Source organism: Ziziphus jujuba, chromosome 5, assembly GCF_031755915.1.
Source record: "Ziziphus jujuba cultivar Dongzao chromosome 5, ASM3175591v1".
Classification (NCBI taxonomy): domain Eukaryota; kingdom Viridiplantae; phylum Streptophyta; class Magnoliopsida; order Rosales; family Rhamnaceae; genus Ziziphus; species Ziziphus jujuba.
The window spans coordinates 14,987,559-14,994,873 of record NC_083383.1 but is presented as its reverse complement, the minus strand read 5'-3'; the positions used below and the strand labels follow the sequence as shown (position 1 = coordinate 14,994,873).

General features: G+C 34.9%; 1 long non-coding RNA gene across 1 annotated transcript; it reads left to right on the top strand.

The window, feature by feature from the left end:
- The first annotated feature begins 406 nt into the window (after positions 1 to 406).
- LOC112492023 (uncharacterized) lies at positions 407 to 4,729 on the top strand. Its single transcript, XR_007241479.2, has 2 exons — positions 407 to 1,735; positions 4,471 to 4,729. It is a non-coding gene; the product is annotated as an uncharacterized LOC112492023 (long non-coding RNA).
- The last annotated feature ends 2,586 nt before the right edge of the window (positions 4,730 to 7,315 follow it).

The following is a 7,315-nucleotide window of genomic DNA, read 5'->3' as shown; positions in this document are numbered from 1 at the left end:
ATATAAATATTTTATGGGTTTAACAATATGTACTGTCTAAGTCAAAGATAATATTGATTTATCCAAAATGGTTTGATTTAAGTTCAATCCAGTAAAAAACTTTAAAATTGGTTTGTATTCTAAAATTGGATTTAATTAAACTAGACTATTAAAAATTTTATCTAATCATATTAAACTAAATTTAAAATATTTTAATTTAATTGGTTTAAATTTAAAATAATTCAACCTAAACTTACAACATAAACGGATCAACGGTCCCTCAAAGCAAATTTAAATAAATATTTTGTTGGTGTCTTTCTTCCATATGAAGGTTTGACTTTTGACTCTTCATTTTTGCTTTTAATAGAGGGAAATGAGTTGGGTAGAGCAGAAGAGCATTAATGGCCCGAGCAGAAACTAACCCAAGTGATAAAATGGCCCATCATTGGAGCCCAAAAATAGAAAATAAAGAAAAACAAATATATATATATATATATATATATAAAATAAAAAAAAAATAATAAAAAAAAACAATCACAAACAATGCGATCCATAATCTTGTCCACCCAAATTTCGGACTAAATTAAAAAACATAGAGTTGACAAAATCCATAATTTCATTATTGTGGATGCCTCTGTTCTGGCTAGACAAAACAGAGTTGGGATTGGCGTGGTAGTGCGGAATTCTTCTGGTGAATTGATGGGTGCTATGGCAAAACCTTTTGAAGCTTCCTGGTCTGTCATGTATTCTGAACTCATGGCTATTCGTGTGGCAATAGATTTCTGCATGGAAGCTGGTTTCGTCCATGGTGAAATTATAAGTGATTGTCTGGGGGCGGTTCGTGCGGTCAATATGGGTTTACCAGAAGCTAGTTTGGATGAGAACTGTTTTTTGGTTGAAAGACTACAAAAGTTATTAACATTATGTCCAAATCTTACACTTTCTTTTGAGTCCAGAGAAAAAAATAATATAGCCCACTGTATTGGAAAATATGCTACGGAGATCTCTAATTTAGAAACATGGCTTGAGGAGGGCCCACAGTGGCTTCTCAATTTGCTTTGTGCTGATATGTATAATGATTTAATGTGATATTTTACCCCTTTTTCCAAAAAAAAAAAAAAACAAAAAGAGTTGACAAAACCCCAAAAGCCAAAAATTTAAAACTATTTTACTTATTTTATTTTATTTTATTTTTACAAACTAATAAATTTGGGTTGTTCTACTTGGGCCTGATTTCCAAAGAAATGAACCTGAATGTTATTTCCTCCACATTCACTCCCCAAAAAAATAAATGAAAATAAGAAGAGAGGTGGACGTATCTCTCTCTCTCTCTAAAAGCTTAATATCCATGGCAGAAACTTCGTCTTCTCCCGCAACGACCCTAGAAACCAGTATCCCCAGCAGCAAGAACAGGATAACTCCGCTTCCCAATCCAATCAAACCGATCCTCTTCCCGCTTCCACGCAAACACCAGTACTACCACAATCCTAGATTTCCACTGAAAGAGACACAGCCGAGATTCCGTCAGATTTTCACGGACAACCGATATTTCCACCGGATTTCCACAATCCATTGAAAATCCGGGATTTACACCGATTTCAGACGATATCCACGATATTTTGCGGCATCGACGAGATTTCTTCAACATCACAGACAGATATTTTTTTCCTCCTCTATCGGTGTCGCCGTTCGCCAAAACCCGATATTGTCGCCGAGATTTCGATGTTCTCGACGACTTTTTCGTCCCTGATCAAAGGTGTGTAACTTCTGTTTCAAATATTAAATTCCATATGCTGGCCAGTTAGGCCTTTGGTATTATGCAGCTAATTGCTTCCTGTAACACGTATGAAAGGCAATAAATTGGTGGACTGGATCACAATTATTTAGAAATCACGGGCCTAGACCCATATATTAACCAGTCTTCGGGGTCAAAACTTGTGGATTTGGGAGAGAAACCCATTAGGAAGAGAATGACTCCCAATCGGCCTGCAAGTCCAGCTAAGAAATCATGCATGAACTTGGAGATTAATGACCCTAAGGTTGCAGCCTAGGTAGGGCTATAAATAAAGTTAACTCGTAATCAACTTAAAACTCGGTTCGATTTTAGGTCGTTTAATCTCGATTTATAAAGAAAACAAATTTATCTTGAACAAGAAACGAAATTACCAAATCTTAAATAACAAATAAATTTAGTAAGTAATTAATGAATAACTCGAATTTTACGAATTTTACTATTTATATTTATTTATATAAAAATAATATTATGAATTTAATTTAATTAAATATTTATAATGCATAAACAATGTTTTTTTATATTTTAAATTTATAAATTTTTTTAAAAATAAATTAATTTTATAATAAAATTTTTAGAATAAATAAAATTCATTAATTATTATTTTAAGAAAATAAATATTTAAAATTTTAAGGTTTTATTTGAATTTTTCATAAATAAGCCTAGCTAAAACTTGAGTAAATTATTTTAAAACTTTATGAACTTAAATCAAGTTTAAGTACTCATAAAATTACGCGAGTCTAAGTTTAAAAATGCTAACACTCGATTTACATCTCTAAGCCCAAGAGAGTCAATTAAAGGAGGATGAAAACAAAGCATCCTTACATCTAGATCATTCTCAAACCCTGTGACTCCTTTCAAACATGAGAGCCCCTAGACACCTAAGTCAACATTTCATTTGAGTAGAGGAGAAAGAAATATTACTAAGAGGCAAAGAACTAGATTATGGAAAAAAGATGCTCGTTGTCATGTCAAGTCCGATGAGGATTAGTCGTCTTGACCTCAACAATTGGTAGGCCGAGGAGGCTGCTGAATCAAGCCCCTCTTGCTTCCACGTCTATCCCTTCATGGAATTGCAAAGGTATTGGTTAAAATGATTGTGTCAATGTTATTAAAGGTTTGATTACGAAGGATTGACCCCCACTATTTGTTCCTTATGGAGACTAATGTTGATGGAGTTAGAATGAAAAAGCTGATAAGGAGATTAGGTTTTGAGAATTCTATGATAGTAGAAGCAAAGGATAATGCAGGGGGTTTAATGCTATTTTGGTCGGAGGATGTCCATCTGGAGTGCAATTTGAAGTTAGACAAAATTATAAGCTGTGATGTTTCGAATAGATAGGAGGAACCATTTTGGAGTTTGTTTGCTTGCCATGGTACTTTTGATTTTTGAGGGAAATAATCTTTTTCACTCGATTTAGAATGAAAATTCTGCTAATTAAAGAATCCCATCGCTAATTTTTTAGGACTTAAAATGGGCTAATTGGTAGTGGAGAAAAGTATGGTGGCAAGAATATTTGGAAGAAGAGGTTGTATCTCAAGGATCTTACATCAGAGATTGGTTTGGTTGACTTGGGTTTCATGGGCCTAAAGTTCACTTAGGAAATCGGATAGTTCCCGGTGGGTGGGTGGGGGGGGGGGGGGGGGGGGGGGGGGTGGTGGTGGAGAATCTTTAATTTAGGAGCTTTGGATAGGGTTATAGCTGATAAGGATTAGATTCATTATTCTTGTTAACTTTGGTGGACCATCTTCAATGGAAAATTTCAAACCATTGCAATCCTTATCAAAACAAGAAAGGAAAGGCAATCATCCTTACAGGTCTTATGAAGCCTAGACATTCGAGAAGTCTTATTTTGGAGTGGTTAAATCGGCATCGAATTTTGATGGGAGAAATGGAATTGACTGTCACAAGCTTAATTGGAGTTTATTCCATACCACCAATGCCCTTCAGAAATGGAACCGTGAGCTGTTTGGCTTTGCCCAATTGAGGATTAATCTATTAGAAGAAGAACTTAAATTGTTGCAATTTGGGGAAGAAGGATATTCTAATAGTAAGAGGATAATCCAAGACCAATTGAGAGTTCAAAAAGGAAAATTGGAATCTATTTATTGACAACAATCTAAGGGAGAAGTGGCTTGCTCAGGGAGATTGCAACTCCAAAATTTTTCTTACCAACTTGCTTATTAGACGTAGAAGAATAAAATACGAGCGATCAAAGATGTACTAGAATGACTTAACGATGATAAGAGCATTACAAATCACTTAATGAAAATTTTGAGAAATTTATACCAATCGAACTTCCCCATTATTTCATATTGTATGTAGAAGTCGGGAACCAAATGTATCATAAATAGAAATGAGGACTTAATTTGAATATCCACCAGTGAAGAGATTGAGGAAGCTAACTTCATCCTTTAAAAAGCTTTGGACCGGATGATTATCCATGAATTTTCAACATGAAGCATTGGAATATTGTGCAAAAGAAAACAATGAGATTTGTCTCGGAATGTTTTAAAATCAGAGTTATTCTTGTCAGCATCAATAAAACACGCATTTTCCTTATCCCTAAGATTGGGCAGCCTTCATATTTGGACATTACAAGCCTATTAGTCTTTGCAACTTTGTATATAAGATTGTTTTGAAGATAATAACTTCCTGATTGAATAATCTAATCAGCAAGATTATGTCTCCAAATCAGGGTGATTTCATAAGTGGCTGACGGATTGCAGAAAATACAGTGATTGCCGAAGAAATTATCCACAAAATAAGGAAGCATAAAGGGAAGGACCTAACGATTATGAAGATAGAGTTCCAAAAAGCCTACAACGGGCTAGATTGGCTTTTATTGGATAAAGCTCTTCGGGCCTAAGGATTTTTTATTCACATTTAGAAGTTGATCATGAGCTATATTTGCACTGTGGAATATTACTCTTAATTAATTGAAGCTTAGTTGGTAATATCACTCCTACTATAGATCTAATGCATGCGGACCCTCTCTTGCCTTTCCTCTTTATTCTCTATTCAAAATTCTAACCAAGATTGCTATACAAGAAGGAAATAGATGGAAGTTTGAATGGGATTTAGATAGATAGAAATGCCCTGGCTATTTTTCATTTGATGTATGCAAATGCAGAAATGCCCCGACTATTTCTCATTTAATGTATGCAAATGACCTTTTGATTATATGCAAGGCAAACTCGAAAGGAAGCAATGGTGGTGAACTCTTAGCATAAATCATGCATGGTCAAGCCATCTCGCGAATGTTAAGAAATCCAATATTTTCTTTTTAAGAACACCATTGCCAAGGAAAGGAATAGAATAAAGGAAATTGTGTGTTTTTCATTGCCAAGATGAAGGTTGGTGTTGCATATTTTGGTAACTCATTTATTCAGTGCAAGATTCATTTAAAGGAATTTGTAAAATTGAAAGATCAAGTGGATGTTAGACTTGGAGGGTGGAATGGACAATTCCTCTCCAAAGCTGGGAAGGCTACACTAATAAAATCGGTGGTCCAAGCCATCACAAATCATGTTATGTCCATACAGCAACGGTGAGGAGGTTATGGTAGGATTCAGATTCAAGTTCGTGAAGATTTCAAGCATTTAAATCTTTGAACAAAATTTGCAAGCCTCAAAAGTTGTGGAGGGCTGGAATTTTGCAAATTCAAAGATATGAATACAACATTGTTGGCCAAGCTTGCATGGAAATTGGGTAGTGAAGAGAAAACCTATGGACTAGAATGCTTCAGGCTTATAAATACCTAGAAATGAAGTCATTTTTCTCCTATTCATTAAAGAAATGCTATTCTCAAGTTTGGCAAGACAATATAAGTGGAAGGGAAAGAGCTCTAATGCCATGACACTTGCTTTAAATTAGGTGGTGGTTTTAACATTAAACCATGGCTTGATATAGATTCCATCTTTTGAAGGTTTTGTTCCGAAACTCAAAGCATTCCGGAAGATGATTATTGGAGAAGAGTGGTAGAGATTGGCTAGTGGCCAAGCTTGCATGGAAATTGGCTAGTGGAGAGGAAACCCAATGGACTAGAATGCTTTGGGCTAAATATGGAGTGTTTGGATAATGATAAAGTTAGTGAGAATTTAAACTTTTTTGGAAAATTGAAATTTTCTTATGTTTGGATAATTTTTAAGAGAATGAATTTGTTTGCCCTAGTGAAAAATAAATTTCGTAACGTGAGAAATTAACAGGGAAAGTGAATCCTACTAAAGATGTGTCATTCTAAAATTCTCTTAAAAACTGATATTACGTATTTTTTTAAATACAATTTTATCCTTTAATTGTAATGTATAAATTTATTTAATTACTTGTAAATTCTATTTTCCTCTATAATTAACCAAACACTGTAAAAAAAATCTCAAGAATACTCATTCTCAAGAAACTAAATTCCAAAAAACTGATTTCCGAAAATCAATTTCCTTTAATACTTTCTTTTTTACGAAACACCCCATAATGAAAAATTGTCTTTCTTTTATTCACTGAAGAAAGGCCATTCTCTAGTTTGGCAAGGCATTATAAGTAGAAGGAAAGCTCTATCTCTCTAAGCTTGCTTTAAATTAGGTTGAGGTGATGGTTTTAACATTAACCCAAGGCTCAATTCATAGATTTCATCTCTTAAAGGTTTTGTTACGAAATGTCAAAGCATCCTAGAAGATAATTAGTGGAGAAAAGTGGTGGAGTGCCAGGCAATTAACGAACACGATGGAATGAGAATTTAATTATGTATCTTTGTGATAAAGATTCTGTTGTGGCCATCCTTTCAATTTTATGGCCTACAATGGAGTGTCAAGATAAATTAATTTGGTTCGGGAATTCTAATGGCAATTTTACGAGGAGCAGCTGTTATAATGTGAATTTTGGAGGCAATAGTGAAGACATAGCAGGTTCTAGAAGCAGTTGTGGGCAATCAAACTCCAACACAGATTGATGATTTTCTTGTGGATAATCGCAGCAAATGTAGATTGTTAGCCTTTGCTAGTAAGTGGTACTTCAAAATGGACAACTGGGAGGTATCAAGCATCAAGGATGCATTGATTCTATGTTAAACCACCCTTAAACTTACAACTTGGCTATCTAGGATCAGAATTTTGTGACAAGCTTTCTAGTCACACTTTCGTACTGTGTTTGGAATTTTCGGAATGGTGTTGTCTTCTCTAGAAATCATAACATTTTTGAAGTATGTTGATTTGTTTGAAGGACTGGAAGAGTTTGCGGACTTTGGTGGTGTTATGGAGTTGTCTGAGAAAGTGCTAAGGAACAAGGAGATGTGGACCCTTCTTGCTAGGGGCTGATGGAAGGCTAACATTGATTCAGCTATAAATGGTAAGTTGGTGGCTCTGGCAATGGTGGTCCAAGACAATAAAGGGGAAATTATCTCCTCATTTATCATCCTTTTTCTGTGAGTGTGATAGCTTTTTCGAGGTTGACGTCCCGCTCTTTGAACTGGGTTTCTGAAATTTCTTTTGGGAAGAATTGGAGGAATATCATTTGGTCGTCGGATGCTTTGATGGTGGTTCATGAAATAC